Source organism: Bubalus kerabau, chromosome 3 (assembly GCF_029407905.1).
Source record: "Bubalus kerabau isolate K-KA32 ecotype Philippines breed swamp buffalo chromosome 3, PCC_UOA_SB_1v2, whole genome shotgun sequence".
Classification (NCBI taxonomy): Eukaryota; Metazoa; Chordata; class Mammalia; order Artiodactyla; family Bovidae; genus Bubalus; species Bubalus kerabau.
The window spans coordinates 182,223,484-182,235,468 of NC_073626.1; the positions used below are offsets into that span (position 1 = coordinate 182,223,484).

General features: G+C 45.7%; 1 long non-coding RNA gene across 1 annotated transcript; it reads right to left on the bottom strand.

Annotated features, from left to right (window-relative positions):
- Positions 1-4,545: 4,545 nt before the first annotated feature.
- On the bottom strand, positions 4,546-5,417 carry LOC129647929 (uncharacterized). Its single transcript, XR_008712579.1, has 2 exons — positions 5,185-5,417; positions 4,546-4,791 (listed from the first exon to the last, which is right to left on the bottom strand). It is a non-coding gene; the product is annotated as an uncharacterized LOC129647929 (long non-coding RNA).
- Between the last annotated feature and the right edge of the window lie 6,568 nt (positions 5,418-11,985).

An 11,985-nucleotide genomic window follows, 5' to 3' on the forward strand; every position in this document is an offset into this window, starting at 1 on the left:
GCACGGGCTTAGTTGCTCCGTGGCACGTGAAATCTTCACAGACCAGGGATCCAGCCGACCTTAGAAGGAAGATTCTTATACACTGTTCCGCCAGAGAAGTCAGATATGTGCTATTTTTTAATACAGGGTGGCCATGGAAGTCCTCTCTGGTAAGGGAAGCTTTAAGAGAAGGAACAAGATTGTGGGGGAGGAGAAGTCTGGGCAGAGAACAGCATGTGCAAAGGTCCTGAGGTGGGAGTGTGTTTGTCATGTTTTAGAAACATTAAGGAGGCCAGTGCGTGGTCAGAGTAGAGTGAGACAGTGAGTTACAGTAAGTGAGAGGTGTGGTAGGCGAGGTCACGCAGGGCTTTACAGGCTGTGGCATGCACTTAGGGTTTTGCTTGGAGCAAAATGAGAGGCTTTTAGGGGAGGAGGAAAATGATCTGGCTTATTTTTAAGGAATCACCATGCTTTTTGTGCAGAGCTAAGACTGGGGAAGCATTAATGAGGGATTACAGTCATCCAGGACAAGTGATGGTGATTTAGAAGAGGGTAGAATGAGAGATGTGAAAGGCCAATCTTTAGAGAAAGAATGAAAAGCTACCAGAGAATATCTTTAAGGACTATGCTATGCTGTCACTTCAGTCGTGTCTGACTCTGTGCGACCCCATAGTCAGCAGCCCACCAGGCTCCCCCGTCCCTGGGATTCTCCAGGCAAGAGTGCTGCAGTGGGTGCCATTGCCTTCTCCCATCTTTAAGGACTAGGATACCTCAAACAAAATATTTTCAGAAGTGCTAAGCATAAAAGAAGCAAATTTGACTACATTAAATGAAAAGCATTTGTTCATCAACAGATACCACAAAGAGTAAAAGGACCAGCTGTGAACTGGGAGAAGAGCGAGGATTTTTAAAAAGAGCAGACAATTTATGAGTGAATGGGTGTTGAGGGAACTGGAGGTACCATGGATGTTGTTGAGGGTTTTGGCCTGAGCACTCGGAAGATTGACAGAAAGACTGGGGAGGAGAGTCAGTTTAGGTGAAAAAACCAGGAATTCGGTTTGGATGTTCAGGATGCCCATTAGGCATCTAAGTGGAGGTATTAGGAGTCTATTGCCCATTTGTCTAGAATAGAATTCAGGGGAGAGGTCTGAGGTTACACTTTTGGAAGCTGCAGTAGATAGAAGGTATTTAACTCGTGGGATTATTTTTTTTTTTTGATACAGTGTGTATTCTTGTATCTCACTTCTTCTTCTTTTTTTAGTATTTATTTATTTGACTGCACCAGGTCTTAGTTGAGGCACCTGGGACCCTCGAGCATCCTTGCGACATGTGGGGTCTTTAGCTGGGGCACACAGGGTCTCTAGCTGCCGCACACAAACTCCCAACCGCAGCATGTGGGATCCAGTTCCCTGATCAGGGATGGGACTGGGCCCTCTGCATGGGGAGTGAGGAGTCTCAGCCACGGGACCACGAGGGAAGTCTCTAAATCAGGGATTTTCTTTTTTAAGTTTATTTATTTATTTTTAAATGAAACAAAGATGAATATTTTTAATGATAAAAGGTACAATTCACAAAGAAGATAGACATCATAAACCATTAGACACTTTAACAACAAAGACACAAAGATACATAAAGCAAAAATTAGAAGAAAAATATAAGGGAAAAGAAAACATATAATCATAGTGAGACAAACTAACATTTCTCTGAGAATATTTTATCAAATGCAGAAAAAATAAGAATAGGACCATCTTGACTGATGTCATTAATAATTTCAATATAATAGGTTTGTGTTTAATTAATTTATATCAATCATACCCTATACAAAAGGTCAAGGAATTAAATGAAGTCACCAAGGGATGAGCAAGAGAAACTGAGATCAAGCACAGAGACAATTCTTTATTTAGAAGGAGGGAAGGTGGTGAGGAGCCAGCAAAGGGGGCTGGAAAGAAATGGTTGCTGAGGTTGGAAAAGAACCAAGAGAGGGTAGGATTCTGGAGGGCAAGCAAGAAAGTATTTCCAGAAGATAGGAGCGATAGGCTGTGTGCAATTCTACTGATAAGTTGATAAAATGAGCCAGGACTAAATACTTTTGGTAAAGTTAACTTAATGCAATGATGAAATTAAAAGCCTCACTAGAAAGGGCTCTAGAGAGATAAGGAGAAATGGGTAAAGCAACTAGAGACAGCACTTTTTCTGTGTGTATGTAGCGGGGCTTGTAACACTTGAGAACTCTATTTCCAGTTACCACCTCTGCTCGCCATTCAAACAGTAATATAAAAAGAATAGAAACGCACACGCACTCACACACACGCATATACAGATCAGGTCATAAGATTAGCAACTAATCCCTTACCTCCCCAGTCACTCCTGGAGCAGGTCAAAGGTTTTTAAAAAATATTTATTAATTTATTTGGCTGCACCTGGTCTTTGGTGCCAAAGAATGCTCAAACTACTGCACAATTGCACTCATCTCACACGCTAGTAACTGCTACTGCTGCTGCTAAGTCACTTCAGTCGTGTCCGACTCTGTGCGACCCCATAGACAGCAGCCACCAGGCTCCCCCGTCCCTGGGATTCTCCAGGCAAGAACACTGGAGTGGGTTGCCATTTCCTTCTCCAATGTGTGAAAGTGAAAAGTGAAAGTGAAGTCGCTCAGTTGTGCCCAACTCTTAGCGACCCCATGGACTGTAGCATACCAGGCTCCTCCATCCATGAGATTTTCCAGGCAAGAGTACTGGAGTGGGTTGCCATTGACTTCTCCGACACGCTAGTAAAGTGATACTTAAAATTCTCCAAGCCAGGCTTCAGCAATACGTGAACCATGAACTTCCAGATGTTCAAGCTGGTTTTAGAAAAGGCAGAGGAACCAGAGATCAAATTGCCAACATCTGCTGGGTCATGGAAAAAGCAAGAGAGTTCCAGAAAAACATCTATTTCTGCTTTATTGATTATGCCAAAGCCTTTGACTGTGTGGATCACAAGAAACTGTGGAAAATTCTGAAAGAGATGGGAATACCAGACCACCTGACCTGCCTCTTGAGAAAGCTGTATGCAGGTCAGGAAGCAACAGTTAGAACTGGACATGGAACAACAGACTGGTTCCAAATAGGAAAAGGAGTACGTCAAGGCTGTATATTGTCACCCTGCTTATTTAACTTCTATGCAGAGTACATCATGAGAAATGCTAGGCTGGAAGAAGCACAAGCTGGAATCAAGATTGCCAGGAGAAATATCAATAACCTCAGATATGCAGATGACACCACCCTTATAGCAGAAAGTGAAGAAGAACTAAAGAGCCTCTTGATGAAAGTGAAAGTGGAGAGTGAAAAAGTTGGCTTAAAGCTCAACATTCAGAAAACAAAGATCATGGCATCTGGTCCCATCACTTCATGGGAAATAGATGGGGAAACAGTGGCTGACTTTATATTTCTGGGCTCCAAAATCACTGCAGATGGTGATCGCAGCCATGAAATTAAAAGATGCCTACTCCTTGGAAGGAAAGTTATGACCAGCCTTGACAGCATATTAAAAAGCAGAGATATTACTTTGTTAACAAATGGCCATCTAGTCAAGTCTATGGTTTTTCCAGTAGTCATGTATGGATGTGAGAGTTGGACTATAAAGAAAGCTAAGCACTAAAGAATTGATGCTTTAGAACTGTGGTGTTGGGGAAGACTCATGAGAGTCCCTTGGACAGCAAGGAATCTAACCAGTCCATCCTAAAGAAATCAGTCCTGAATATTCATTGGAAAGACTTATGCTGAAGCTGAAACTCCAATAGTTTGGCCACCTGATGTGAAGAACTGACTTATTGGAAAAGACGGTGATCCTGGGAAAGATTGAAGGCAGGAGGAGAAGGGGACGACAGAGGATGAGATGGTTGTATGGCATCACTGACTCAGTGGACATGAGTTTAAGTAAACTCCAGGAATTGGTGATGGACAGGGAGGCCTAGCGTGCTGTAGTCCATGGAGTTGTGAAGAGTCAGACACCACTGAGTGACTGAACTGAACTGAACTGAGCTGAATTCTACTGATAAGTTAATAAAATGAGGCAGCACTAAAGAGTTTTGGTAAAGTTAACTTAATGCAATAATGGAATTAAAAGCCTCACTAGAAAGAGCTCTAGAGAGTTCACATGTGTCAACTAAAGAACCTGAATGCTGCAACAAAGATTGAAGATCCTGCAAGGCCGCACCTAAGACCAACTGCAGCCAAATAAATTAACAAATATTATTTAAAAACCTTTGAGTGACTGGGGAAGTAAGGGATTAGCTGCTAATCTCATGACAAAGTGCTGTCTCTACTTGCTTTACTGACTTCTTTTCAGACCAAGAAAAAGAAGTCAGTAAAGCAAGTAGAGACAGCACCTTGTGTGTGTGGTAGGGCTTGGAAGACTCGAGAACTCTATTTCCAGTTACCACCCCTGCTCTCCATTCAAACAGTGATATAAAAAGAATAGAGACACACACACTCACTCACCTACATACACTCATATACAAATCAGGTCATGGGATTAGCAGCTAATCCCTTACCTCCCCAGTCACTCCTTTGATCAGGTCAAAGGTTTTTAAAAAATATTTATTAATTTATTTGGCTGCAGCTGGTCTTAGGTGCAGCCTTGCAGGATCTTCAGTCTTTGTTGCGGTGGGTGGGATCTAGTTCCCTGATCAGGGATGGAACCTGGGTCCCTGGCATTGGGAGCACAGAGTCTTAGCCACTGGACCATCAGAAAAGTCCCAAGTTTAACTGATGTTTATCCTCAGCTCCTTCTGCTTCCCTCTGTCTCCAGGGCTCTGGTCTTCCCTGAAGGCTGCACCGTCAGGAGGGAAAAGAGATGCAGACCTTGGAAAAGCCTGTGTGTGGCACCTTGGTCATCTGAGAACAGGTCGGGGGGCACACGGAGTGGGCTGCCATCCCCTCTCTCTTCCAGCCTTCTTCGTGGCCCCAGGTGCCCTGCCCCCCAAATCCAACAACACGGCCAGCCCGCGCCCAAAGGCATCGTCCCTCTGGCCTCTCAATTTCGTCTCTACAGGCCCTGTAAGACTGCCAGACTCTAATGGTCCTTGTACCAAAGCTACCACTTCCCTCAGATATGGCTCCTTCCTTTAGCAGGGGTGCCTGGCCGGGTCCCCCAACCTCCACAGACCCCTGACCTAGAGGAATCAGAGGCTAGAAGTTTGGGGCAGTTTATCCCAACTCTCACCTGAATGGACTGTCAGCACCATCATGACAACCTGTCCCGGCATATTCTGAAGTGACTGCAACGGCGATGCCTCCTTCAATAGCTCCGGCCGCCTGCACGCAGGGCAAAGTTGCTCCGTAGACAACGCGGTGAGTGGCAGAGCCCAGCTCGGATCTGAACCACCAGCACGTTACTGCCCAGGCCCCTCCTTGAGTGAGGAGGGCACAGGCTGTACCCACTGGAGCCCCTATTTCCAGACTGGACAAACAAGGCAAAGTCCTTGACTCCATGGGGGCATTTCCTGCAGCAGGACAGTCCGCTGTGGTCAGCCCCGGACTTCCAGACCATCTGCGAAGTTGGTACCCATTGGCAGCCAGATTCAGCCTAATGCATGCAGGTCTGAACCTGATTTGTCCTCTGGGGTTGCAGGGTCTGCAGGCCCATCTTCGAGTCTTGTGCTCCTGCCTCTTCTCATCTGAGACCACCCAGCTCCCACTTCCTTTTCTTCTTCCTCTGAGCTCTGCTTCTCCTTCAGAGGATTCCCCCCTGTCTTCCGCGTCTGTGACTTTCACGTGTGATCCAGAGCGTGTGCTGATCCGTCTAACACGTCTCACAAAGAGGCGACAGTTCCCCTGAGGACCCATAGTCTTGAGACACAGCAAGGACCTCCTGTGGTGCTCCGGAGGGTGGTGGGGATGAGGTTTCAGGGTAGGAGGAAGGCCAAGGTGCCGGAAGACATCTCCCTGGAGCCCACCCCAAGCAAAGCCGAGTGAGATCGGGGGTGGAGAGCAATGCTGGGGGAAACTGGACTCCTTGGGATAAGGAAGGGGAAGAAAAATGCAGCTGCAGAGCAGAGACCAGCACTGTGGCCCCAGCACATAGGCTGTGCTCATGGTCATGTTCACATGCTCTGTGGGAGAGGTGGTCACAGGAGTGGCCAGTAGGGGCGTGGGGCAAATCCTCCATGCTTGTGACATGAGTGTGCCCGTGCTGGACGCTCCTGTGAGTGTCCTGGTTGGAAAGCCACACCTGGGTGTCTAGCTGTGACCATGGAAGTCCTCATGCAGGTCTCCCTGACCCTCATGTCTGGCCACCAGCAGCCCCAAGGCCACCCAGTGCAGACCCTCGGGCCTCCAACCACCGAGCTGATCAGAGGGACAGAAACAGTGACCCCACTTAACCTTCAGCTCTATACCTGTGCGGGGTCGGCCTTATTCCACTCAGGCCCTCTTCTATGGGTCGCTCCTCCATTCCTTTCTGTCCTCACCCGCATTGTTCCCAAGACTGTTCCACAGCACTTTGGAAGAGTTTTGCTATCAGGGAAAGCAGAGATGTGGCCCAGTGCCAGGAGGGACCTGCGTGGTCAATGGAAAGTTTTTGCTCATTTGTTTTCAATGAGATAAATTTTAAAAATTAAAGGGAGTGTCTATGGTGGAGAAGAAAAGCAGGGGTGGGGATTGAGGGTGAAGTTGTTACTGTTGTTCAGTTGCTAAGTTGTGTCCCACTCTTTGGAACCCCATGGACTGCAGCAGGCCAGGGTGAAGTGGAAAATGGAAAGTGAAGGATGACAGAGCTATAATCTGGAGAGAATGGTGGAGCTGTCTCTGCTGGAGGCCAGGCAGGGTGGAGAAGCAAACACACGGAACAAAACAAAACAACACCCTCTTTTCCCCTCCTGTTGTTTATTATACACCGCAAACTGCTCAATTCACAGTTCTTCCATTTAATGCGGTGAATACTCAGACATTAATGTTTTCCATCTCTTTTACTCCATATGCCTCCTAAGACAAGAGCTGAGAAGCTGGAAAGAATGAATGAATTGGTTGCTCTGTTTCTCTGAGATCAATGAAGGCACTGCAGCATCTTTAAAGAGCATCTGGGGTCCCAGGTACCGTTCAATTCAAGAGACTGAATTTGAGCCTTGAAGGGGCCCTTTCTGCTAATACCTGGGCTGTGATCAGACCAAGGATTTTTATGTCACTAGGGACCTGAAGGTCATTTTTGTTTTTACCTGCTCCTCCCGAACGTGGGCAGACCATCAGAGTCCAGGACAGTAGTATCTGCTGAACTACAGTAATTCGCCTGTTTGCCAGGAAATTTTTTGTGCAGGGAATGGGTGTCTGAAGACAAAGGGCTACAGAGCTGACACAATGCCCCGCTGTGTGCTACCATCCAGTGGGCTCGAGACGATTCCTGGAGACATTTTTGTTGGGTTACTGCACACCCACAAATAGCTACTTAAAAACAAGGAAAAGAACAAAACTTCATAATTTGAGGTTTATTTAGGAAAGGCATTTAAAAATTAACAGACGCTCCTGTTACTTCTTGCAATAGACTCAAAATTGTCCTCCCAGCCTCTGGTCTCTCCCACACCAATCCATTCTGCACACTGTAGCGGGATCCATCTCTGTAAAGCATAGCTGTGATCTGCTTAGTTCCATGCTCCAGCACCTTCCATGGCTCCACATTGCCTTTAAAACAGCGAAGCCCCGAAGATCCTTCATCCTGGAACCTCTCGTCTCTTTCCCTCACCCATCTCCCACTGCTTCCTTGAACACCTGCTCAGCTGCAGCTTCTTTCTCCTTCAGGGGTTTCCTCTTTGTCTCTTCCTCTCCTCCCACCCTCCCCTGCTGACTTCCACTCAGTCTTTCTCTCTTCACATAGATGTTTCAACCGAGGAACCTTCTTCCCTATGTGCCAACCTCTGGGCTGAGCTAGGTGCCAGAGCAAGAGGCTTCCATAACACCCTGAACTTCCTTCTATCATGAGAATAATTGTTCCGTATTGCAGGTGTTTGTTTAATTGTCTTTCTTGCTGCACAGGAAGTTCGGTGCTGTCAGGGCCACGTGATCCCACCCTCTTTGTCTCTCCAGTGCCTGTGAGCATGAGCCACAGAGAAGGAATAAGTGAACTCAGCCCTCTTCTGGAATCTGAGGTGGTGATGGCTGCCCAACTCTGTGAAAATACCAAAAACCATTGAAGTGCATACTTTAAAAGGGTGAACTTGATGGGATGCAATTTAGATATAAAACTAAAAAACCTGTTAGTTTTTTAAAAATGCAAGCCATAAAATGACAGAGGATTTATATCCAGAACAGATACACAACTCCAGCAAGTCAATGATAAAAAAGGAAACAACCAAATACAAACAATGGATAAGACAAATGGAAGGGCAACTTTGTAAAAGAGGAAATCTAATGAAATTGAAATGGCCAATAAACATGAAAGTGATCAGTTCCACTCATCATCAGGGAATGCAAGGTAAAACCTACTGACATGTTGATACCTGGCAGAAACCAACACAATGTTGTAAAGCAGTTATCCTCCAATTAAAAATAAACAGGTTAAAAAGCACAATGAGGGACTTCCCTGGTGATCCAGTGATTAAGGCTGTTCTTCCAATGAGTAGGATTAGGGGCATGGGGCTAAAATCCCACATGTTGTGTGGTGAGGCCAAAAAAAAAAAAAAATTAATTTTTGTCACATGATGAAATACTACCACAATGAGAATTGATGCTTTTCAACTACAGGTGACAAGATGAACACGTATTACAAACACCATGCTGTGCAAAACAATCCAGAAACAAGAGTCTACACTATAGTTCTACTCACAGACACAGGTGTTCTCTGGTGGCACAAGGTAGGATAGGGGGTACTCCTTGTGGGAGGTGAGTAGGGTGGGAGGAAAAGGTGGGAGGTGCTAGGGTGCTTGTGATACTTTACTTCTTCATTTGCATGCCAGTTACATAAGTGTGCCCAATTTGTGAACATTTTTTGAGCTGCATGCACACATTGTATGTGTGTGTGTGATACTTCAATTCAAAAATTAAAAAAAAAAAATCCTACCCATTCTTCCATGTACTTTTAAAATACTCCCTCAATAGCATTCAAAAAGTCACACAGTCTCTGGGTAAAGAGGAATTGATGGTAACTCTACCTCCTCTGATGAACTATGGAATGAGGTTTGTGACATTGTACAGGAGACAGGCATCAAGACCATCCCCATGGAAAAGAAATGCAAAAAAGCAAAATGGCTGTCTGGGGAGGCCTTACAAATAGCTGTGAAAAGAAGAGAAGTGAAAAGCAAAGGAGAAAAGGAAAGATATAAACATCTGAATGTAGAGTTCCAAAGAATAGCAAGAAGAGACAAGAAAGCCTTCTTCAGTGATCAATGCAAAGAAATAGAGGAAAACAACAGAATGGGAAAGACTAGGGATCTCTTCAAGAAAATCAGAGATACCAAAGGAACATTTCATGCAAAGATGAGCTCGATAAAGGACAGAAATGGTATGGACCTAACAGAAGCAGAAGATATTAAGACGAGATGGCAAGAATACACAGAAGAGCTGTACAAAAAAGATCTTCATGACCCAGATAATCACGATGGTTTGATCACTGACCTAGAGCCAGACATCCTGGAATGTGAAGTCAAGTGGGCCTTAGAAAGCATCACTATGAACAAAGCTAGTGGAGGTGATGGAATTCCAGTTGAGCTATTCCAAATCCTGAAAGATGATGCTGTGAAAGTGCTGCAGTCAATATGCCAGCAAATTTGGAAAACTCAGCAGTGGCCACAGGACTGGAAAAGGTCAGTTTTCATTCCAATCCCCAAGAAAGGCAATGCCAAAGAATGCTCAAACTACCGCATAATTGCACTCATCTCACACTCTAGTAAAGTAATGCTCAAAATTCTCCAAGCCAGGCTTCAGCAATATGTGAACCATGAACTTCCTGATGTTCAAGCTGGTTTTAGAAAAGGCAGAGGAACCAGAGATCAAATTGCCAACATCCGCTGGATCATGGAAAAAGCAAGAGAGTTCCAGAAAAACATCTATTTCTGCTTTATTGACTATGCCAAAGCCTTTGACTGTGTGGATCACAATAAACTGTGGAAAATCCTGAAAGAGATGGGAATACCAGACCACCTGATCTGCCTCTTGAGAAATTTGTATGCAGGTCAGGAAGCAACAGTTAGAACTGAACATGGAACAACAGACTGGTTCCAAATAGGACAAGGAGTACGTCAAGGCTGTATATTGTCACCCTGCTTATTTAACTTCTATGCAGAGTACATCATGAGAAATGCTGGACTTGAAGAAGAAGCATTAAGCTGGAATCAAGATTGCCGGGAGAAATAGAAATAACCTCAGATATGCAGATGACACCACCCTTATGGCAGGAAGTGAAGAGGAACTAAAAAGCCTCTTGATGAAAGTGAAAGTGGAGAATGAAAAAGTTGGCTTAAAGCTCAACATTCAGAAAACAAAGATCATGGCATCTGGTCCCATCACTTCATGGGAAATAGATGGGGAAACAGTGGAAACAGTGTCAGACTTTATTTTGGGGGGCTCCAAAATCACTGCAGATGGTGACTGCAGCCATGAAATTAAAAGACGCTTACTCCTTGGAAGGAAAGTTATGACCAACCTAGATAGCATATTCAAAAGCAGAGACATTACTCTGCCAACAAAGGTTCAACTAGTCAAGGCTATGGTTTTTCTTGTGGTCATGTATGGATGTGAGAGTTGGACTGTGAAGAAGGCTGAGTGCCGAAGAATTGATGCTTTTGAACTGTGGTGTTGGAGAAGACTCTTGAGAGTCCCTTGGACTGCAAGGAGATCCAACCAGTCCATTCTGAAGGAGATCAGCCCTGGGATTTCTTTGGAAGGAATGATGCTAAAGCTGAAACTCCAGTACTTTGGCCACCTGATGTGAAGAGTTGACTCATTGAAAAAGACTCTGATGCTGGGAGTGATTGGGGGCAGGAGAAGGGGATGACAGAGGATGAGATGGCTGGATGGCATCACTGACTCGATGGATGTGAGTCTGAGTGAACTCCTGGAGTTGGTGATGGACAGGGAGGCCTGGTGTGCTGCGATTCATGGGGTCTCAAAGAGTGGGACACAACTGAGCGACTGATCTGATCTACCTCCTCTATGATCTCATAGCACTTTGGGATCCTTTGATCACACACCTGGAAGCAACTGCATGGAAAAAGTGAGAGCTTTGGGGACCTGGGTTCTAGTGCCAGCCACTTCCCATGTGGGTGGCCATAGACAAGTCCCCCACAGCCACATGGTACTTAGCCACAGCAGCAGAAAGTGACTCTTGATTTAAGCAGAAAAAAGAATCAGGTAGTTGCCAGAATTCCTAGAAGGCCAGAAGCAGGCTCAGAGGCATAATGCCCGGCATGATGCTTAAAATTACACCACAGAACCAGTCTGGCACAGATCCCATGGCTATGGTTGAGCTCACACAGCCAGCTCCAATGGGCACTGGGGCTGGACTCTAGGATGCCCCTGGGACTTTCCTGGTGGTCTGGTGGTTGAGAATCTGCCTGTTCAGGGGATTCCATGCAGGGAACATGGGTTCGATCCCCGTTCCACGAACTAAGATTCCACATGCCTTGGGTGAACTGGGCTTCCCTGGTGGCTCAGAGGTTAAAGCATCTGCCTGGAATTCGGGAGACCTGGGTTTGATCCCTGGGTCAGGAAGATCCCCTGGAAAAGGAAATGGTAACCCACTCCAGTACTCTTGCCTGGAGAATCCCATAGAGGGAGGAGCCTGGTGGGCTACAGTCCATGGGGTTGCAAAGAGTAGGACACGACTGAACGACTTCACTTTTTTCACTTGGGCCAACTAAGCCCGTGCACCATAAATACTGAAGCCTGTGCACCTAGGGTCTATGTTCTGCAACAAAAGAAACCACAAGGAGAAGCCCATGCATCACAATGAAAAGGAGCTCCCGATCGCTGCAACTAGAGAAAGCCCACACACAGCAACGAAGACCCAGCACAGCCAAAAATTAAATTAATTAATTAA